At 43.4% G+C, this 24,466-nt stretch overlaps 1 long non-coding RNA gene across 1 annotated transcript in view; it reads left to right on the top strand.

Annotated features, from left to right (window-relative positions):
* Nucleotides 1-24,466, top strand: part of LOC134986459 (uncharacterized) — a 106,792-nt gene that overhangs the window by 81,344 nt on the left and 982 nt on the right. The gene's annotated exons all lie outside the window — the stretch shown is intronic.

Genomic DNA, 24,466 nt, shown 5'->3' with positions numbered 1-24,466 from the left:
CCTGATTTGAAGTCAGAGGTAGTGAAAGCAGCACCTGCAGAGATGGGGGCCAGTTGTTCAGGTAAGGGGCGATCAACCCAGGTTCAGGTTGATTTGGTAAACCGACCAATCGGGTCGGCAAGGTATATCATGTGTGAGAAATATGGTCATCACACAGAAATGTTGTGCAATGAATGGGAGAGGATGACTGTGCATGACGGGGAAAGGTTTCCCCGGGTAGGTAGTTTTAACCCAGAAGTGTTACAGAATTTAAGGAGAAGAGTTTGTCTGATTAAGTCTTCAAAAAAGCGTATTAGACATTATGATTATTTAACATTGTGGCAACAGGAAGGTGAAATACAAAGGGGGTTGGCGCAAGCCACTGGATCTAACCCTATCAGGAAACTGATAGCCACGGCTCCCCCACCACCATACATACCTGGAGAGAAATTGGTTGCAGAGAATGGCACTCAGGGTCATGTTAAATGTGTAGAAGTTAAGGATAATGTAACCAAAGTAATTAATGCTAACACTAATCCGTGCAAGTTGTACCCTGTTTTGAACTTTCCCCAGGATTGTGACCAAGAGGATGAGCCCACAACAATATCAGCACTCTCCCTAGCAGCCACCATATCAGAAACAGCAGTAGGCACGACTCAACCCGTAAGATTAGCATCAAAGGCCCCTAGCGGAGGGACAGGTGAGGTCGTATCGACTGGTAAGTACGGCACCATACATTATGCTGAAACCATTTCACCACATGTTGTAGAATCTACCCAGAATGATGTCATTGGACTTAATCCCGTTAGGGTAATAGCAGTGCCAAATGGGAAAACTGAAGCTTCAGGAGCAACTCCTGTCAGGAACATCGCCATGCACTGTCCCTTTTCCCGAACGGAATTAAGATCAATGATGTCTGAATTCCCTGATCCTAGGAAAGACTTAGTTGCATGTCAAAAGTATATTAGAGAGCTAGGAAATTCTGCAGAGCCAAATAACAAAGATTGGAGGACAGTTTTGAGGGCATGTTTACCCCCCAGTGTTGATCCGTTAAAGTTTATCGCTGATTGCAAGTTAGATGAGGAAGTACCACTAACAGACGAATATAATCAGGATAATGTAAAGAGAATCAACTTACAGTTAGGGGTATATTTTCCTGCAGTAGTAAAGTGGAATAAAATCTTTACAATAAAACAAGAAGAAGGTGAATCCACACCAGAGTATTTTCACCGGGCTCTGCAGGATATGGCTAGGTACACTGGTATAGATGACATTAAAACAAATGTACACCACAGGGAAGTAGCTGTTTCAGTATTAATGGACGGTTTAAAAGAGGTTTTAAGGAATAGAATACAAACCACTAGGCCTGATTGGAGAGGTATGTCGGTGGATGCATTGGGAGAGGCTGCTGCTGGGCATGATAGGAATATCATCAGACACAGGGAGTCACAGAGTGATAAGTTAATGGCTGTAAGCATACAGGCCCTCACTACCCGGCCACCTCAGCCCAGAACTGTGACCCCTGTGGGTAAGTCAACAGGTATAAAATGTTATTTTTGCCACAGGGAGGGACACATAGCACGTGATTGTAAAGCAAGACAAATACAAAATTCATATCAATCCCCTAGACAACGACCTGACACGAGACATTGGGATCAAGGACCGAAAGGGCGGAGCTATGAGCCACATGCAGGGGAAACAAAAAGGTATCCCCCAAGAAGAGACTGGCAAATCTCTGATAGTTCCCATCTACCCTCACCACAAGTAATTGCTGCCAGCGCAATTCAGGGAGGTCACCATACCCAATAGGGGTGTGGCCACACCTGTAATCTGCAGCCAGTGAAATTGATTGCAAGTTTTGAAAGTGAACCCGAGATCACAATTGATGTAGCTGGTAAATCATTAAAATTCCTTGTAGATACGGGGGCGGCCAAATCAGTGATAAATTCGACAGTGGGCATGAGAACCACTGGTAAAACAATTCCAGCCATGGGAGTAACGGGAGTAGTACAACACTACCCTGTTAGCAAACCAGCAGAGATTACAATAGGGCCTTTGCATACCAAGCATTCCTTTTTGCTGGCAGCATCGGCACCGACCAATCTCCTGGGAAGAGATTTATTGTGTAAAATGGGGTGTGTCATTTATTGTACTCCTGAAGGTGTATTCTTAGACATACCTGAGAATCACGCTCAGGAAGTGCGAGACATGCTAGACTCCCCATCAAAATTAATGTCACAGACCGTTATGATAAATAGGAGTTCATCCCAGGTAGAAGAAATGACATCCCAAATACCAGAGTCACTTTTGACAAAAGATGGACAAGACACTGGATTAATGGCAAACGTAGCTCCAGTAGTTGTGCAAGTAAAAGATGGTAGGATAGCTCCAAAAATCCCACAATACCCTCTGAAGTCAGAGGTGGAGTTAGGAGTATACCCCGTAATAGAGCGCTTGCTACAACAGGGCATTCTGGTAAGAACATCCAGCACTGCCAATAGTCCCATCTTCCCTGTGAAAAAGAGTGGGGGGAGGGGTTACAGGCTAGTGCAGGATCTAAGGGGGATTAATAAAATAGTTGAGAGTCAGTTCCCCGTAGTGCCAAATCCAGCTGTCATCCTTATGCAAATCCCTCCCACTGCGAAATTTTTCACTGTTATTGACCTCTGCTCCGCTTTCTTCTCGGTACCTCTGCACCCTGACAGACAATATTTGTTTGCATTCACATACAGAGGAGTCCAAAACACATGGACTCGATTACCACAAGGTTTCATAGACAGCCCAAGTATATTTTCACAGGCTTTGCATGATTGTTTACAGTCTTTCCAACCAGAGAGTGGATCAGTATTGATACAGTATGTGGATGATCTACTACTATGTTCAGATTCACTGGAAGCGTCCCTGAAAGATACGAAACAGCTCCTGTTTCATCTTTCAGACACAGGACACAAGGTTTCCAAAGACAAGTTGCAATTATGCCAGACTAAAGTAAAATATCTGGGACACTGTCTGACACAAGGACTGAGACACCTGACCGCTGATAGAATTCAAGCAATTCGAGACATGACACTGCCACAAACCCAGCAACAGATCAGAACATTTCTAGGAATGTGTGGGTATTGCCGTAACTGGATCCCAGGTTTTTCCATTCTAGCATTACCTTTGCAGGAGATGGTCTCATCAAACAAACCTGATCGGATTTCGCATACAGACAAATCCGAGATGGCATTTGAGAGACTTAAACAGTGCCTAACGCAGGCACCAGCATTAGGTATGCCAGACTATGGGAAACCCTTTGAGCTGTACGGAACAGAAAGTGCTGGTTGCGCGTCAGGAGTCCTAACCCAAAAGCACGGTGATGCCAGCAGGCCGGTAGCATACTACAGCGCTCAGCTAGATACGGTAGCGCGATCCCTCCCCACATGCTTGCGAAGTGTTGCAGCGATAGCATTGCTAGTTACAAAAAGCGAAGATGTAGTGCTAGGACACAACCTCACAATCCATACACCGCATGCAGTGTCAGCCTTGCTAAATTCTGCCCAAACCAGGCACGTCTCATCAGCGCGGTTTACAAGATGGGAATTGGCATTAATGGCCCCCGTAAACATCACCATAAGGAGATGCAGTGCATTAAATCCTGCAACGTATCTCCCAGGTGTGCCTGCACAGGCACAAAGGGTGGAGGATGAGAGTGATGGGGAAGGAGGATTTAATACAGGAGATGACATGCATGATTGTATGGAGTATTTGACCCAAAATTTCACGGCAAGGCCTGTCATCAGTGACAACCCACTGGAAGATGTAGATCTTACTTTCTACACCGATGGTAGTTGTCACAGACAGACGGACTCGGGAGACTTGTGTACTGGATACGCAGTCGTAGATGACCAAGGCACCATAGAAGCAGAACCGCTAGGCCCACCTCACTCAGCCCAGGTTGCTGAACTGGTTGCCCTGACCAGAGCATGTGAATTGGCTAAGGGCAAGTCAGCCAATATCTACACCGATTCTAGATACGCCTTCGGGGTAGTCCATGATTTCGGAGCCCTATGGCGCCTCAGAAATTTCATGACGGCAGCTGGTACACCGGTAGCGCATGCAGCTCACATCAAACATCAAAAGGCTTCTAACAGCGATACAGGAACCCGACAAAGTGGCTGTTATCAAGTGTAAAGCACATACATATAGCCAAGACCCAGTATCACTTGGTAACAGCCGAGCAGACGAAGCTGCTAAGTTAGCAGCTGGTACCCCCAGACAGACAGACACCACACAACTGATGGTATTTAATACCGTCAACACAGAGAAATTGTGTGACATGCAAAATTTGTGTTCCACACAGGAAAAGGCAGTTTGGAGGTCAAAAGGATATGGCCAGGAGTCCTCAGGACTCTGGACAGATGGACAGGGTAAACCAGTGGCACCCAGAGCATACCTCCCATGTTTAGCTGAAGCAGCACATGGGCTGACTCATCTGGGCAAGGAAGGAATGTGCAAGTTGGTAAGAGCATATTGGTGCGCCCCAGGATTCTCATCCCATGCAGGTAAGAGAGCAATGTCATGCCTTACCTGCTTGAGGAAGAATATCGGAAAGGCAATACCAACAGAACCATCTCATATCCCACCTACAGGCGGCCCTTTTCAGGTAATACAGATTGACTTTATACAATTACCCCCTTGTCGAAATTTGAAATATGTACTTGTTTGTATAGATGTGTTTTCAAATTGGGTCGAAGCATTTCCTGCGGCCACAAATACCGCTATGTTTACTGCTAAGAAAATTGTGCAGGAATTTGTGTGTAGATACGGTATCCCTAGAATAATTGAAAGTGATAGGGGTACCCATTTTACAGGTGATGTCTTTCAAGTAATGTGTAAGTTGATGGGAATTGATAGTAAGCTGCACACTCCGTACCGCCCCCAGGCGAGTGCGAAGGTGGAAAGAGTGAACAGCATGATTAAAAATAAACTGAGCAAAGTTATGGCAGAAACAGGATTAACATGGCCAGAAGCTTTACCCATTGTACTATACAGCATCAGAACCACTCCCAGGTCCCCTCTTAATCTGTCCCCCTTTGAAATTCTGTTTGGTCGACAACCGCATATTATGATTAACCCTCAGGATGATTTGAAGTGTAACAATGAAGTGACTGTAAAATACCTGGTTAACATGAGTAAACAGCTAAGGAATCAGAATGACAATCTGAAGTTAACGATTCCTGATTTGCCAGATAGTAATTGTCATGACATTGAACTGGGGATTATGTAATGATACGGAATTTTCTACGCTCAGGTTGCCTTATTGACAGATGGGAAGGACCATACCAAGTCTTATTGATTAGCACGACAGCATTGAAGGTTGCCGAGAGAGAGACTTGGGTCCATTCGTCCCATTGTAAGAAGGTTGCTGATCCAGAGAGGTCCCGTGATAAAGAACAGATGGTAGAGGAAGTTGTATCACTGGGGTGTCTGTTTCAGGAGGACTGAGACGGCACCTGAGCATTGAAAATAATAAGATCGGAGGCAGTTGTCAATCCCCTGTTCCCTTTTATTGTTTTTCTCCACTTCCCATCCCATCTCCCTCAATTATTTCTTTCCCCCTCTCATTCTTCTCCATTTCCTCCTATAAGATGGACTTGCCCCAAGAGACTGTGATCCAGATTTTCCTGTTGACCATGATGTTGACCAGAGCAGTCTGTTCCGGCGAGAGTACCATGGAGGTCGAGAGAGGTTCTGGAATGGGTTCTGATGACAGAGATGGAGGCGTAGATTTCCAAGAACAACATAATCACCGAGTAAAGGCGAGTATCAGAAAACGATCTGGTAGCATTGACAATAGAAGAAATTGTGAAGGATTGTTAGCTGAAGAGAACTGTATCTGTAGACTCTGTGACAGTGTAGTTGAGGATGGGTGTATCAAGAAATGCCAATCCAGTTTTAATATCCACATGGACCGGCATCCATTGAGTGACTATCACTCCTTAGTGGGTAAAGTGTTAAATCAGACAGATTGTTGGGTATGCTCTCAAGTACCTCAAGGCCATAGCAAATCAGGATTAGTGCCCTTCCCTTTAACTATAGGGGAGGTACTTGAGCTAAGTGGTGGGAGGCCGGTGGACAGGAGGTTTAATATCTCCAGTCCTCCTAGTTTGAAGCTCCACCAATATCATGTGGATAGATCCCTAGTATGTTTTAACATTTCCAATCCCCGAAAGCCGGGAAATTGGGTAGTGTCATGGAATAACCAAACCATGACCTTTTCATACAGAGCCGATAGAATGCCTACAGATACAGAACTTATACGCCACATAGCCGGTAGTGGAAAATATTTCCCATATAGGTATACCCTAGGAAGTAGGACCATGAGAGTTGGAGAGGTATCACCAGGATACTGTGCACGTATCATACAAACTGATACATGTATTAAACAGATGGGAGAATTAGGGTTAGGAGATTTCATATGGAAAATGTGTAATATGGTAATGTCCTACTCCGTCCCATATGTTCTCCCCGATGATGCATATTTCATATGCGGGAGGAAGGCGTATAAGTGGCTTGCCCCAAACTCAGAAGGGTTATGTTATATTGGAAAAGTACTGCCTGAGGTAATGACCGTATCCCACACTAAAATGAAGGATATTCACCGCAGTGCCCAAGCTCCTTACACTCACACTCATTACGAACACATCGTTAAGCGGCACCTGATAGAAAGAACAGAGCATCCGGCCTCTGACCTGATCCATGAATCCACCGGGATTCAATTCCTAATCGCGTTAGATATCACTCGTACCGCCAGAGGAGTGATAAATTATAAATATATATCTGCGCTTGCAAATTTATTAGACAATATCACTGAAATGTATGATGACACATTCAGGTATACCGGAAGGGAGCTCCAAGCTTATAAAACAGAACTGGTTCAGCATAGGATGATTCTCAATTATCTCACAGCTGTGACAGGCGGGTATTGTGTTACCCTAGCGACTCAGTATGGAATAAAGTGCTGCACATATATTACAAACAGCACAGAGGATCCGGTCGAGGTCATAGACAAAAAGATGGATGACATTTTGCAATTAAAATGGGAGTTCCGAAGGAAACACAATCTCACCCTTGCCGCTGTGGGTAATGAGCTGACCAGTTGGGTGTCATGGTTGAACCCACGAAATTGGTTCTCTGGTTTAGGAGAATGGACTCAAGGAATTATCATGGATGTAGGGAAATTTCTTTTGTGTGTTCTGGGTGTCATCATATTGGTCGGTCTGATATTTAGATGCATTCGGGTTTTAACAAAGTGTAAACGTAGCGCCCGAGTGATGAGTTTAAGGAGTGAAGATACCGTAATAACAACGACTGATTTGGTTTATGACCCAACGATAGAGACAATGTTGTGATGAAAATGTGATTCCACGGTCCGTTTCTTTCACCTGTTTCTCCTTTGTTTTTCTCCAAGGTAAAAAGACCCGCTTGAAAGAGGAATTTGACGACCTTGTATACAGACAACAGATGGACTAAAGAAGAAGTTTGACAACCTTGTACACAGACAACAGATGGACTATGCCATAGACCCCCCTTATCCCTAGTAACGTTAAATTTTACGCTAGCCCAACACTTTTTGTAAGTCTATGGACATTGATAAAGCTTTGCTTGCGTTTATTGGCAAAAGCACAAAGAGACTACAGTCAACATGTACATCGAGACAAGACAGACAAGACACCAGACAAGACCTCAATCGGCAAATGTATATTAAACTCACATAGTTTATCACTGCATTTACCATAATTGTTCTTTATCTTCATCTCTACAACCTTCAGGTAATAACACACATAGTCGATAGGGAATATAGGCACAGATATCAGCACTCACATATTCCCCTATTCATGTATCATCAACTAAAATGTGCTCCCCCATTTTGTTGCAACCAAAAGCCGAAAAGAGCTCGGTAAAGTTTGACAGCCCATCCACAGACCCGTACCACGGGATAAGAAGGAATTCAAATGTATACTTCGCAATACCTCGAAGCTTGATTTAAAACACGTACGGCACGATGATACATGACCCCCCAAACATGGATTCATACACACATGCTTCTGCTATCTCACTAGGTCATACCTTTTTCCTACCTTCTCCTCTCCTCCCCTACCCAACCATAGAAATGTATTTACACATGACATATATTTTTCTCTTTTTGAAATGTTTTAGGAAGTGGCAGTTATTGGTGACTGCCAAAGGGTGGACTGTCAAAGTCAGAAAAATATCATGCTGCACGTTGCCATATATTCACCTCATGCGCTTGCCCGCTGCACGTGCACATTCTCTCCCGTGCGTGCGGATACTCGCAGCTGCGTAATGAAGCTTCTACGGCCGTGCGCATTGGCGCGTGGTATGTGCATTTACGGTAGAGTTTGTATACGCCTAGCGTGCGACTCAATCGTAACATATTTTAACCATATAATGTATTTTGTAGATTATGGTCCCTTTGATAGAATCTGAAAGTTTAGTTAATGTAGCATGTTCATAGACAGAGAGATCCCTCTTTGTTTGACACGAAGGGTCAGACAGGGGTTATACAGTGGTGTTTAGTGTCCATCGGAAGAGTATTTAATTAGCAATATTCCGGTGTTGGTTTGAAGCAGATTAATCGCTCGTGCGTATAGTTATGGACATAAGAAGTTTATGGACTTTACTGTATTTGCACTTTATTATCCATGCGGCGGGAAACCCAGTTTCCCACCCACCTGAGCAGTTAGAAATAGTCACAGCCCACCTGTATGAATCAACCTATGACCTTTTGTTATAATGCGAAGACGAATTCCTGTGTCCAATGAACAATAAGAATGTAGGGACCATTGTACTGTACTGTGTGTAAGTGTATATAAAGACAAGCCGATCTGGGCCAGCTCTCTACTCTCTTCAACGGTTCTCATTGCTGATAATCGGGAGCTGGATATCCAGAAGGCACATGCGATTGTTTCCCTTTGTGCGTAAGTTCTCTGCAACTATATTGTCTCTTATTTTATGTTATAAGCCATTCTCTCTCCCCCCCCCCCCTTTAAATGTAAGTGTATCTGTATTGTATTTTATGTGTAGTTATCCGGTTAGGTATTTTATGTTATCTTGGTAGTGTATAACTTGTATTGTATTATTCTTTTGCAATTGAACGTTCATTCATTCCCTTAAAAGGCGTAAGACCCTTAGACCGGTATTGTGTGTTCATTATATTGAAGAGGGTAATAGGAGCGTCTCTATCGCTCAAACAGCTTTAGTATAAACAAGGTTAAGCAGCGTTATATCGCTACAGTGTTTCAGTACAAGGTCTACAGTATAAGAATATCCTTTCTGTGTGTTACATTCAAGGTCTACTGATTGTTATCTTGTGAGCGTCTGCGCCGCTCGTGATCTCCTCGTGGTCTCGAGCGTCCCCTACGCTGATAGCATAGCATTCCGGTAGTCGCTCACCTATAGTGTGCCCGATACCAACAGCGTATTCTCGCGAGCGTTAGTGTCGCTCGAGCGGCTCGCTCCCGATACTGTGTCCGCTACGCTAAGAGCGTACCCTTACGGTACCTCGTGCGCCAATTGCGTACTGTGTTCTTAAACCTTTTAGCGTGTTTTATACAAGGTATAGAATAGGCTTTGTCAACACACACACACACACACACACACACATTGGCCGCAGAAAATAATAAAACAAATTGGCCCACATGGGAAAAAAATGAATGTAAAATATACCTTTTGGCATTACAATTTGTTTCAAATTTTTACTGCAACATCTACAGTATATATTAATCAACTCTTTTATTTATTTATTTATTAACATTTATGCAGCGCTAGCATATTTCATTGCACTCTCTTTCAAAGTTGGGCAGGGGCGGATTGGGAACTTAAATTGTCACTGGAAACATTAGTAGAAGTAGTAATCATGGCAGCAGCACCACCCCTCACATGCCAACAAACAAAATAGGCCCCACATGTACTTTGGCCCACCGGAAATCTTCCATGTGGGCAATGCACACTTGCATGGTTGTATTACACAAATTTCTGAACCAAGGCTTTCTTTATATTAAAAATATTTTTAGTTAAGAAATTTATTTAAAAAAACATAGGTAAGGTTTTAACACAATACATGTAAGCAATAAGTTAAGGTGTGTACACATGGTGAGATAAATCTGTAAGATTTTGACCATATAGTCAAAATCTTATGAAAAGTTAGTGCATATCTCATGGTGTTACGCAGCTTGCGATACAGATTTTATCCTGATGCGCACTCCCGCGGGGTCGGTATTGTATGGCTAGATAGACTGTGCAGGCAAGGCAGCCTGGACTATCTAAGTACAGTCAAAATTGTCACTTAAGGCCCATACACACGGTGAGATTCGGGCTATGCCCGATTCTCACTATGCGACAGGGGCTAGGTCGGCATCGCAAGCACATAATGACTGTGCTTGCGATACTGACTGTGCGATGTTGGCTAAGTGTCAATTTTGACTATCTCTTCTATAGAGATAGTCAAAATTGACTTGCCTGAACAGTCTATCTAGTCATGCGATGCCGACCGCGCGGGACCGCGCATCGGCATTGAATCGGGATCGCAAGGTGACTTTCACCTTGCGATCTGCACTAACTTTTCTTACGATTTTGACTATATAGTCAAAATCATGAGAAAATATCTCACCGTGTGTACACACCATTAGTCAAAATCGTACATAGACAAAATCTCAAGCACAGATAATCAAAATCTGTACTGTCTGTGCTATCTGAGCTCTTGGGGAGTTCAAGGGAAATCGCATAGTCAAAATCGGGCATAGCAAGCATTTCACCGTGTGTACACACCTTAAGGCAGGCATTCCCAACCACGGTCCTCAAGGCACACCAACAGTGCAGGTTTTAGTGATATCCAGGCTTCAGCACAGATGGTTAAATCAAAATAACTGAGGTACTAATGAAGTCACCTGTGTTCAAGCCTGGATATCACTAAAACCAGGACTGTTAGTGTGCCTTGAGGACCGTGGTTGGGAAACACTGCCTTAAGGCAACCATACACATCCTTTTCAGTTACAGATATTGTGAAACAACAAGTCCCAGCATGGCCATCAAGATTATTTGTGTAAGTTAATTAGTAATTTGAGTTTAGGCATGCTGACAGAAGTATTGAGACAGCACATAACACTTCACAGGTGGTGTAGGCCTATACTAAGCAATGATTACTTAGTCATATGACATTTTACAAGATATAAGATAATAGGTGACATTAGGAAATAATGTTAAACGGCATAGGTTTTTAACTTTACAAATTTCACCATTTCACACATACTGTACAGGTACTGTATGTGTGGTGTGGCAAAACAAAAGCAACACAGCAATATAATCACATCCACATGATGTATAACTGCATCCTAACATAGGAGCCACAAAAACAACACACAAATATTAATATACCATATAAGAAGTTGCACATATAACACAAACCACACCACCAAAGGAACCAAATCTGTACAACACTAAAAACACAAAGGGAAAATTCCCCTGACAATGACATGATTACCATTATTATATGAAACCGCAGAATACTAAACACACTGATGTCAACAAATTAAAGGAATCCAACATAAATCCATTACACAATACCAATAAAAACAGTTACTTTCTTTGTTCTAGGGAATAGGATTGCCACCTAACATCAGCTGGTGGGAGGATGAGCAAGCCTTTCGATTACTGCTGTAACAAGGTTAAGTGAAAATAAAAATTTCATAGCTTGTTCTACAGAAAAACCACAAAAAAAAAAAAAAAGACTCTGCACCCACAGATAGTGGAAATTATTGGATACGTGTGTAAGGAGGATAATTCTGAATGTCCTATCTGCAGCCGTCCATTTTAGGGCAATACTGTTACCTAAATATACCAAAATAGAAAATCACATATAAAGAGACAGCGCCAAAAAGAGATTAATATACCTGAATTTTTTACTGTTATTAAAAACACAAATTATTACAATACATTAAAAGAACACCGGCCGGCATTTAAAATACATCAGTACAAAAAAAGAAAAATTATTAGTAAATATAAAAGCAAACACTCATCCAGTCTGCATATTTAGAGGCTATTTCAACTTTATCCACTGGGACAAATAGTGCAATGCTAAGTAAACTTCTGTGCCTTTGCGGGTATCGCACTAGTCCTTAGTCCTAGCCAGGACTTTAAATATTTAGATTACTGTCAGGCAAATGCCCACTCACTTCCACCTGAGGGGTCCTGATATCTCCCAGCTCCTTCTGGATCCAATTCAGTCACCTGGTGAGAGAGATTTTTTCAGGGATGTTCTCCTCCTCAGCGTGGACAGTGTTGTGATGGCTTGTGGTAGTTAGAATTAGGACTCTAACGCGTTTCTCCACCTCCTAGGGGGTTCAGCGGCTTCCTCAGAGATTTGTAGAGTGTAAGTCTCCCTGTGAGGTTTAAATACCGGTACTCGCCAGTATGCACCTGCGCACTGGCGCTCTCCCACCACGGGATCCGCTACCTCACTTCCGCTCATTGCCATTACAGTGCATTGTCATCAGCATAGGCATCTGCGTTCCAGGATCACCAAGCCTCGTTTTGAAATCAGTAACACACGTGTGCCAATATTAGTCCCAGGCGTCCCGCTATATATTTAATTTATTTAGAGCCACTTTATACAGGTTTGAAGTCAATTTCAGATATACCGCTGTGACTTACACTTTATCCTATACAGTTTTCATGCATACTAATATTAATTAGTTGTACAGCATTTCAGACATCTTCCTGAGTGTCAAGCCTTGTTTTGGAAGCCTTCTTTAATGCAGGTACTAGTGTTTCAGTTACCTTGCTGACATGGAGCGGTACAATAATATAGATCTTATATCAAAGCTCTTTATATATTAGCCTCTCATTTTTGCGGATAGTATATATTTTTATATATTGTTTATTACCATTATTATTGATTGTATACAGTCAATATAAACAATACTACTACATATAAAAAAGAATACAAATTACCAATTAATATATCACAAGAAGCATACATCCTACAATTACAATGCCCCTTAAATCAAATTTTTTAAATTTTTTAATTTTTTATTATCCCCCTTCCCCTTTTGCACACACATGTATGCAAATATATCATCAGGAAGGTATCTACGGATATATTTTAAATCTATAGACCCTATAAGATATCACCTATTAATTCAATATATTTAATCTCTAAAATATATCTCCAGACACACTAAAATAATATTGACCAGAGATTTTTCTACATAAAGTGGCCATTTCATGGCAACCATTACAAATAATAATAATAATAATAATAATAATAATAATAATAATAATAATAATATTACAAATAACACTTTCATATGATGCATCCACACATATGTACTCAAAGCATAGAGTGAAATGAACAGAATAGTTTTCATCCTATCAACTAACATAATATTAACAGGTAATATATCATTTAGAGGGTGTTCTTATATATTAGTAGAAATGGAGAGAGTTACGTAACAATCTTATTGCAGTTCATAGTCAGCTACTATTATCATATTTTGAAACCAGTTATCAAAGTTTGGAAACTTAGATCTTCACACAAGTCAAAACCAGTTATTCTTGTATACATTACATTACTACAATGTCAAATTTATTAGTGCATAATGGATACTATAACATATATCCAAAATAGAGATGTAGGACCCTAATCTCAGATTGTTCTTCCCCAATGATGGGGAGGAGGTTCCACGGATCAGAGGGACCTCATGATTTCGTGTCACTGTCCACCCCAACTAGGGGAGCTTAAACCGAGAATACCAAGACCTAAGACCCAGATCCTTCAAATATTATTTAACTCAACTGTGTCATTATGACCACCTGGAAACAGGGTGCCCAGCCTATAAACCCAGTACACTTCACGTGTACATAGCTTATTGAACCTATCTCCACCCCTTGGGGTATTTTTTATGTGCTTAATTGCTACTATATTTAACTTTTCTATTCCATTATTTTGACAGCTGGACACATGTTTGGAAAGTGGGTGTGTTCTTACTCCTTTTATAATATTTCTTTGATGTTCTAGGAAACGTATGTGGACTATACGAGTAGTACGGCCCACAAACTGTTTCCCACATCCACATGTTAATAGGTATATGACCAGAGCCGGCCCTAGCCAATATGATGCCCTAGGCAAGATTTTGGCTGGTGCCCCCTAGCACCACCGCTAGTTCCGCCTCTGTCATTGCACCTCTTTCCCAGCACCATCACCCATCACCCATAGCAGTCCTTATTTTGGTGTTTGTACCCCCTATATTTTAAATAGGAACAGTTCGCACATTTGGCACACAGCCCAAAAAGGGGTGTGTTTTTGCTGGCAAGGGGCATGGCCACACAATAGTAACCCAAATTCCAATTACGCCACACAGTAATGCAACTTTATTCACATTTGATCATGCGATAGTTTCCATAATTCATATTACATCCCACAGTAGTATCACTTTACCTTATAAACGTTACTCCTCACAGTAGAGCCCCTTATTCATAAGACATCACACTGAATTACTCATTATTCACATTACACCACACCCTATTGCTCTTTATTCACATTAGACGACACAGTAGTGCCCTTTCTATATCCAATGCCACATAGTAGAGCACCTTGTACACATAATGCCACAGAGTAATGCCCCTTACACATGAGACACATTATTAATGTCCTTAGAAACATAATTTACCTTATGCATTATGACAACCTTTATTAATGTCCTTTTACACATAATGTCCCTTACACATATGCCGCACATTATTAATGCATTTTTACATGACACACATAATGCTCCTTACACATATTCTGAACAGTACTGCACAACCAACCCACTCACATGCACACAGCACTCACACTGCCACTAACACTGTGACCTCTGCCTCTACTTGGATACAGATGTGTCCTCATAAATCTTGCCTCAATGCTAACGTCGGGCACCTTTTTTTTAATGAAAATGCATCTTATTTGCATTGCTATGTGGCTAGGATGCACAAGCAGATTCTGCTGAATAAAATGATATGCAGCATGCCTATATACTGTGTGAGACTGTGGATGTATCTGCATATGAAATGCTACACACAGAATATAGGCATGCCGCATATCATTTTAATCAGCAGAAGCTGTTGATGCCCCTAGGCATACCAAATGCCCTAGGCAATTGCCTAGTTTGCCTATGCCTAAGGCCGGCTCTGTATATGACAAAGGATGAACCGTAGTTTAAGTAGTCCCTGATCTTGAAAACTTCATTGTTTTTCATAGAGCTAAACTCTATAGTCTTTTTTAGGGTATGTTTACAGCTTAAACAATTTAATCTCCCACATCTATGAAACCCAGGTGGTTTACTGGATGATTTCCTAAAATTCACCTTGTCATCAATATGTAAATCTTGACTTAATATTTTGTCCAAAAGTAAAATCAATTTTACTAAGCATTTGTCCCAGTGGATAAAGTTGAAATAGCCTCTAAATATGCGGACTGGATGAGTGTTTGCTTTTATATTTACTAATAATTTTTCTTCTTTTGTACTGATGTATTTTAAATGCCGGCCGGTGTTCTATTAATGTATTGTAATAATTTGTGTTTTTAATAACAGTAAAAAATTCAGGTATATTAATCTCTTACTGTTCTACAGAGGATTGCGGAGCCAAACATCTGCTCTCTGAGCTAAAGGTCATGTGACCGCTTGAGCCCGCCCTCAGGTAGATTTTTGGGAAGTCTACTGATGTCAATCCCAAGCCTAGACTTGGAAAATGAGTTGTGCCCCCAGTAGTAATGCCCCTAGTGGTAATGCCCCTATGTAGTATTTCTTCTTGTGGCACCCATCAGTGCTTCTATGGATGTGTTATAGACTTTTGTGCCCTTTTCACCCAACCAAACGCAGCTTGACTGAAGGCTTTGTGACATGCAGCAGGGAAAGGGGTGGCATAGGGACACTGCTGGTTCAGTGAGAGTCGCATGTCACATGGGATGGACCTAGTATGTGCTGGGTCAGTTAACTGCCAGGTTTAAAAACTGCTGCTGTGAGGTGAGGCAGCCATCTTGGAGAGGAAGAGTGGTACTGCGAGTGGTGGCTGTGCCCCCAGTGATCAGAGAAGAGAGAGCTTGATAGTGGCAGATGAGGAACCTGGTGTGTAGCTGTGCAGTTCACTGGGAATAGTTGTGGCAAGTGATAGCGGCAGTGATAGTTGAGACTGAGAAAGAGCCATATTCCAGTTAACCCAGAAGCGGTGGACACAGCTGTTTCCCTCCCAGCATAGGTGGGACTGTAGGTGCCTCCTCTTCAGAGCAACAGCCGGTGATCAACACAGGGAATGGGTCACACTTTTCTAATTCAGCACCTGTGAAAGGAAACAGTAGGATACCCTAGCCAAGCTATGCCAAGCAGAAAGCAGAGTAACTAGCTAGCTCAGGGAGCAGTCAGCCTGATTCAGCTAAATGCAGCTCATTGACACCCAGAAAAGCTGTGAGCCTCTCAGCTACAGTATTAATTGCCATTGTGACGAGACTAAGCTATTTCTACAAGGCTAATTAATATACAGTAAAGGCAGCAAATCAGAGCAGACACTAATAGCTGCATACAACTCAAATAGCCATTTTCTGCAAGCACTGAGGAAATACAATGGCACAGTAAAGATTAATAATAAATAGGATTTTAATACCTACCGGTAAATCCTTTTCTCTTAGTCCTTAGAGGATGCTGGGGACGCTTCAAGAACCATGGGGTATAGACGGGATCCGCAAGAGACATGGGCACTTTTAGACTTTGAAGGGGTGTGAACTGGCTCCTCCCTCTATTCCCCTCCTCCAGACTCCAGTTATAGGAACTGTGCCCTGGGAGACGGACATTTCGAGGAAAGGATTTATAGGTAACTAAGGTGGGACACATACCAGCTCACACCTCAAACACGACGTACAACATGGCATTAAACAAAACTCCAGTCAACGGCATGAACAACATCAGCAACAGGCTGACTACAATATAACACAACCCGTGTGTAAACATAACTAATAACTGCAGATAGAGTCCGCACTGGGACGGGCACCCAGCATCCTCTACGGACTAAGAGAAAAGGATTTACCAGTAGGTATTAAAATCCTATTTTCTCATACGTCCTAGAGGATGCTGGGGATGCTTCAAGAACCATGGGGTTTATACCAAAGCTCTAGAACGGGTGGGAGAGTGCGGATGACTCTGCAGCACCGATTGACCAAACATGAGGTCCTTATCAGCCAGGGTATCAAACTTGTAAAATTTTGCAAAAGTGTTTGAACCCGACCAAGGCCAAAATTTACTAAGAATTCGAGTTTGTCCGATTTGTGTTTTTTTTTCTAAGTCCCAATCCGGGAATTCACTAAGCACCAATCTCTGCAGTGTTTTGACTATTCATAATGGTTTGTTTAGCAAAGTTCAGAAATACGAATGAATAGACCATCGGTCAAACGCGGCTGTTATTTCATACAATACGGGAATTCACTATTCATTCGTATTTGGGTGTTAGTCTCTGAGTGGTCAAATGCGGTCGTATTTTTATGCGATTCGTTAAAAAAATCTGCAAAAAAATAGACCTGCTTTTTTCAGCCGTGTTTACATGTGCTGACACTTACAAATCATTCACACCTGACTTATCATGCCTATAAAAGGGACACAAACTTGTCTCATCCAAAATAATGTATTGCCTTATGTTTGCTGGAGTAAATTTGGACTTTTAAAAGTCAATACACATTTTTCAACATATATCCATTACTACACACATTAGTGTTAAAAGTTAAAATCTTTTTTTTCTCTATCGTCCTAAGTGGATGCTGGGGTTCCTGAAAGGACCATGGGGAATAGCGGCTCCGCAGGAGACAGGGCACAAAAAAGTAAAGCTTTACTAGGTCAGGTGGTGTGCACTGGCTCCTCCCCCTATGACCCTCCTCCAGACTCCAGTTAGATTTTGTGCCCGAACGAGAAGGGTGCAATCTAGGTGGCTCTCCTAAAGAGCTGCTTAGAGAAAGTTTAGTTTAGGTTTTTTTTTTTTCTTTACAGTGAGTCCTGCTGGCAACAGGATCACTGCAACGTGGGACTTAGGGGGAAAGTAGTAAACTCACCTGCATGCAGAGTGGATTTGCTGCTTGGCTACTGGACACCATTAGCTCCAGAGGGATCGAACACAGGCCCAGCCGTGGAGTCCGGTCCCGGAGCCGCGCCGCCGACCCCCTTGCAGATGCTGAAGCGTGAAGAGGTCCGGAAACCGGCGGCTGAAGACTCCTCAGTCTTCATAAGGTAGCGCACAGCACTGCAGCTGTGCGCCATTTTCCTCTCAGCACACTTCACTGGGCAGTCACTGAGGGTGCAGAGCGCTGGGGGGGGGCGCTCTGAGAGGCAAATATAAACCTTATACAAGGCTAAAAATACCTCACATATAGCCCATAGGGGCTATATGGAGATATTTAACCCCTGCCTGACTGGAAAAATAGCGGGAGAAGAACCCGCCGAAAAAGGGGCGGGGCCTATCTCCTCAGCACACGGCGCCATTTTCTGTCACAGCTCCGCTGGTCAGAACGGCTCCCAGGTCTCTCCCCTGCACTGCACTACAGAAACAGGGTAAAACAGAGAGGGGGGGCACATTAATGGCTATATATATATATATTAAAGCAGCTATAAGGGAGCACTTAATATAAGGATATCCCTTGTATATATAGCGCTTTGTGGTGTGTGCTGGCAGACTCTCCCTCTGTCTCCCCAAAAGGGCTAGTGGGTCCTGTCTTCATTAGAGCATTCCCTGTGAGTTTGCGGTGTGTGTCGGTACGTGGTGTCGACATGTATGAGGACGATATTGGTGTGGAGGCGGAGCAATTGCCAAATATGCAGATGTCACCCCCCAGGGGGTCGACACCAGAATGGATGCCTTTATTTGTGGAATTACGTGATGGTTTATCTTCCCTTAAACAGTCAGTTGAGGACATGAGGCGGCCGGACAATCAATTAATGCCTGTCCAGGCGCCTCAAACACCGTCAGGGGCTGTAAAACGCCCTTTGCCTCAGTCGGTCGACACAGACCCAGACACGGGCACTGATTCCAGTGACGACGGTAGAAATTCAAACGTATTTTCCAGTAGGGCCACACGTTATATGATTTTGGCAATGAAGGAGACGTTACATTTAGCTGATACTACAGATACCGTAAAACAGGGTATTATGTATGGTGTGAAAAAACTACAAACAGTTTTTCCTGAATCAGAAGAATTAAATGACGTGTGTGATGAAGCGTGGGTTGCTCCTGATAAAAAGTTGATAATTTCAAAAAAGTTATTGGCATTATACCCTTTCCCGCCAGAGGTTAGGGCGCGCTGGGAAACACCCCCTAAGGTGGACAAGGCGCTCACACGCTTATCCAAACAAGTGGCGTTACCCTCTCCTGAGACGGCCGCACTTAAGGATCCATCAGATAGAAAGATGGAAGTTATTCAAAAGAATATATACACACATGCAGGTGTTATACTACGACCAGCTATAGCAACTGCCTGGATGTGCAGTGCTGGAGTAGTTTGGTCAGAATCCCTGATTGAAAATATTGATACCCTAGATAGGGACAATGTTTTACTGTCGTTAGAACAAATAAAGGATGCATTTATCTATATGCGTGATGCACAGAGGGATATTTGCACACTGGCATCTCGGGTGAGTGCTATGTCCATTTCAGCCAGAAGAGCCTTATGGACACGACAGTGGACAGGCGATGCGGATTCAAAACGTCACATGGAGGTTTTGCCGTATAAAGGGGAGGAGTTATTTGGAGTTGGTCTATCAGACTTGGTGGCCACGGCTACTGCCGGGAAATCCACTTTTTTACCTCAAGTCACTCCCCAACAGAGAAAGGCACCGACCTTTCAACCGCAGCCTTTTCGCTCCTACAAAAATAAGAGAGCAAAGGGCTTGTCGTACCTGCCACGAGGCAGAGGAAGAGGGAAGAGACACCAACAGGCAGCTCCTTCCCAGGAACAGAAGCCCTCCCCGGCTCCTGCAAAAACCTCAGCATGACGCTGGGGCCTCTCAAGCGGACTCGGGGACAGTGGGGGGCCGTCTCAAAAATTACAGCGCGCAGTGGGCTCACTCGCAGGTAGACCCCTGGATCCTGCAGATAATATCTCAGGGGTACAGGTTGGAATTAGAGACGGATCCTCCTCATCGTTTCCTGAAGTCTGCCTTACCAACCGTCTCTTCCGAAAGGGAGAGGGTGTTGGAAGCCATTCACAAGCTGTACGCTCAGCAGGTGATAGTCAAAGTACCCTTATTACAACAAGGAAAGGGGTATTATTCCACTCTATTTGTGGTACCGAAGCCGGATGGCTCGGTAAGGCCTATTCTAAATCTGAAGTCCTTGAACCTCTACATAAAAAAGTTCAAGTTCAAGATGGAGTCACTCAGAGCAGTGATAGCGAACCTGGAAGAAGGGGACTTTATGGTATCCTTGGACATCAAGGATGCGTATCTACACGTTCCGATTTACCCCGCACACCAGGGGTACCTCAGGTTCATTGTTCAAAACTGTCACTATCAGTTTCAGACGCTGCCGTTCGGATTGTCCACGGCGCCTCGGGTCTTTACCAAGGTAATGGCCGAGATGATGATTCTTCTTCGAAGAAAAGGCGTATTAGTTATCCCATACTTGGACGATCTCCTAATAAGGGCAAGGTCCAGAGAACAGCTGGAGACAGCTTTAGCACTATCTCAAGAGGTGCTAAGACAACACGGGTGGATTCTGAATATTCCAAAATCCCATTTAATCCCGACAACTCGTCTGCTGTTCCTAGGAATGATTCTGGACACGGTTCAGAAAAAGGTTTTCCTTCCAGAGGAAAAAGCCAAGGAGTTATCCGATCTGGTCAGGAACCTCCTAAAACCAGGAAAAGTGTCAGTACATCAATGCACAAGAGTCCTGGGAAAAATGGTGGCTTCTTACGAAGCAATTCCATTCGGCAGATTCCATGCAAGAATATTCCAAAGGGATCTGTTGGACAAATGGTCAGGGTCGCATCTGCAGATGCACCTGCGAATAACCCTGTCACCAAAGACAAGGGTGTCACTTCTGTGGTGGTTGCAGAAGGCTCACCTATTAGAAGGCCGCAGATTCGGCATTCAGGATTGGATCCTGGTGACCACGGACGCCAGCCTGAGAGGCTGGGGAGCAGTCACACAAGGAAGAAACTTCCAGGGAGTATGGACGAGTCTGGAAAAGTCTCTTCACATAAACATTCTGGAACTAAGAGCAATCTACAATGCTCTAAGCCAGGCGGAACTTCTCCTGCAAGGAAAGCCGGTGTTGATTCAGTCGGACAACATCACGGCGGTCGCCCATGTAAACAGGCAGGGCGGCACAAGAAGCAGGAGTGCAATGGCAGAAGCTGCCAAGATTCTTCGCTGGGCGGAGAATCACGTGATAGCACTGTCAGCAGTGTTCATCCCGGGCGTGGACAACTGGGAAGCAGACTTCCTCAGCAGACACGATCTTCATCCGGGAGAGTGGGGTCTACATCCAGAAGTCTTCAACATGTTAATAGACCGTTGGGAAAGACCAATTGTAGACATGATGGCGTCTCGCCTCAACAAGAAACTGGACAAATATTGCGCCAGGTCAAGAGATCCACAGGCAATAGCTGTGGACGCACTGGTAACTCCTTGGGTGTACCAGTCAGTGTATGTGTTTCCTCCTCTGCCGCTCATACCAAAGGTATTGAAGATCATACGGCAAAGAAGAGTAAGAACAATACTAGTGGTTCCGGATTGGCCGAGAAGGACTTGGTATCCGGAACTTCAAGAGATGCTCACGGACGAACCGTGGCCTCTACCTCTGAGAAGGGACCTGCTACAGCAGGGTCCCTGTCTTTTTCAAGACTTACCGCGGCTGCGTTTGACGGCATGGCGGTTGAACGCCAGATCCTAAAAGGGAAAGGCATTCCAGAAGAAGTCATTCCTACCTTGATTAAGGCACGGAAGGAAGTCACCGTGAAACATTATCACCGCATTTGGCGAAAATATGTAGCGTGGTGCGAGGATCGGAGGGTTCCGACGGAGGAATTCCAACTGGGTCGTTTCCTACATTTCCTGCAATCAGGATTATCTATGGGTCTCAAATTGGGATCCATTAAGGTTCAAATTTCGGCCCTGTCAATATTCTTCCAAAAAGAATTGGCCTCTGTCCCTGAGGTCCAGACTTTTGTCAAGGGAGTACTGCATATACAGCCTCCTGTGGTGCCTCCGGTGGCACCGTGGGATCTAAATGTAGTTTTAGATTTCCTCAAATCCCATTGGTTTGAACCATTGAAAAAGGTGGATTTGAAATATCTCACATTGAAAGTGACTATGTTACTAGCCCTGGCCTCTGCCAGGAGAGTATCTGAATTGGCGGCTTTATCTTATAAAAGTCCTTATCTAATCTTCCATTCGGATAGGGCAGAACTGCGGACTCGTCCGCATTTTCTCCCTAAAGTGGTATCAGCATTTCATCTGAACCAACCTATTGTGGTGCCTGCGGCCACTAGCGACTTGGAGGACTCCAAGTTGTTGGACGTTGTCAGAGCCTTAAAAATATACATTGCAAGGACGGCTGGAGTCAGAAAATCTGACTCGCTGTTTATATTGTATGCACCCAACAAGTTGGGCGCACCTGCTTCTAAGCAGTCGATTGCTCGTTGGATTTGTAACACAATTCAACTTGCACATTCTGTGGCAGGCCTGCCACAGCCTAAAACTGTAAAAGCCCACTCCACAAGGAAGGTGGGCTCATCTTGGGCGGCTGCCCGAGGGGTCTCGGCATTACAACTCTGCCGAGCAGCTACGTGGTCGGGGGAGAACACGTTTGTAAAATTTTACAAATTTGATACCCTGGCAAAGGAGGACCTGGAGTTCTCTCATTCGGTGCTGCAGAGTCATCCGCACTCTCCCGCCCGTTTGGGAGCTTTGGTATAATCCCCATGGTCCTTTCAGGAACCCCAGCATCCACTTAGGACGATAGAGAAAATAAGAATTTACTTACCGATAATTCTATTTCTCGGAGTCCGTAGTGGATGCTGGGCGCCCATCCCAAGTGCGGATTATCTGCAATACTTGTACATAGTTATTGTTAACTAATTCGGGTTATTGTTAAGGAGCCATCTCTAAGAGGCCCTTTCTGTTGTCATACTGTTAACTGGGTTTAGATCACAAGTTGTACGGTGTGATTGGTGTGGCTGGTATGAGTCTTACCCGGGATTCAAAATGCCTCCCTTATTGTGTATGCTCGTCCGGGCACAGTACCTAACTGGAGTCTGGAGGAGGGTCATAGGGGGAGGAGCCAGTGCACACCACCTGACCTAGTAAAGCTTTACTTTTTTGTGCCCTGTCTCCTGCGGAGCCGCTATTCCCCATGGTCCTTTCAGGAACCCCAGCATCCACTACGGACTCCGAGAAATAGAATTATCGGTAAGTAAATTCTTATTATTTTGTGGGTTGTGCCTCAGGTTTTTAAATATGATTACTCATTTTTTACACACACAAACATGCCACAACAATAATGTCATTCATTTTGGTTATGAAAAATTATAAATGTACACAAACATATTAGGACACTTTTACACAACTCTATTGTGTTTTGCTTGTAAAGTCATCTACAGAAGAAATGTAAACCAGTTTTAATTCACATTGTAAGTTGCATTGGTCATGGATGATTATGCCTGGCTGCCAATTATTGTGTGTGCAGGATCTGAGATTGATTGGAATCTAGAAAGAGTAATGATTAGAAAAAAATCAAGTGGTCTGGTTACTTCCTGCTAAAGACATTCTTGCTGGCTGCCAATTATTGTGTGTGCAGGATCTGAGATTGATTGAAATCTAGAAAGAGTAATGATTAGAAAAAAATCAAGTGGTCTGGTTACTTCCTGCTAATATCTATGTGGCTGCCTGGCAATGATTGTGTGTGCAGGATCGGAGAATGATTAGAATCTAGAAAGAGTAATGATTAGAAAAAAAACAAGTGGTCTGGTTACTTCCTGCTAACATCTATGTGCATCACAAACATTTCCCTCCTCCAAAAAATGGCAAAAATGGTAAAGAATAAATGTGCATACGAATTTCCTGTTGCTGTTTGTACCACTTCTAATTAATGATGTTGTTCAAATTGTCAAGGAGCTAAGTGTTATATCTTTTTTAACAAACACACTTACAAAGTATTTTTATTTACTTCTCTGAAATAAAAAATGTGAGTTTTCAATGTTAATTGATTTTGGTTGGCTGCTTGTCCTGCCCTTTGCCTTTACCACTGTCATGTTGGCGTGCTCTGGTGGAGCGTCTTGGTGGTGATGACATTGGCGTGATATTTGGAGTAGTCGTACCAGAACTGCTGCTTGTTTGCTGATGTTGTGGAGGGATGCTGTTACCAGGACTAGAAGCAGAATTTTTTTAAAAAACACATTAGCTAGCCATAT

Source organism: Pseudophryne corroboree, chromosome 2, assembly GCF_028390025.1.
Source record: "Pseudophryne corroboree isolate aPseCor3 chromosome 2, aPseCor3.hap2, whole genome shotgun sequence".
Classification (NCBI taxonomy): domain Eukaryota; kingdom Metazoa; phylum Chordata; class Amphibia; order Anura; family Myobatrachidae; genus Pseudophryne; species Pseudophryne corroboree.
The sequence above is the reverse complement of the archived record's forward strand: the minus strand, read 5'-3'. Positions and strand labels throughout refer to the sequence as shown.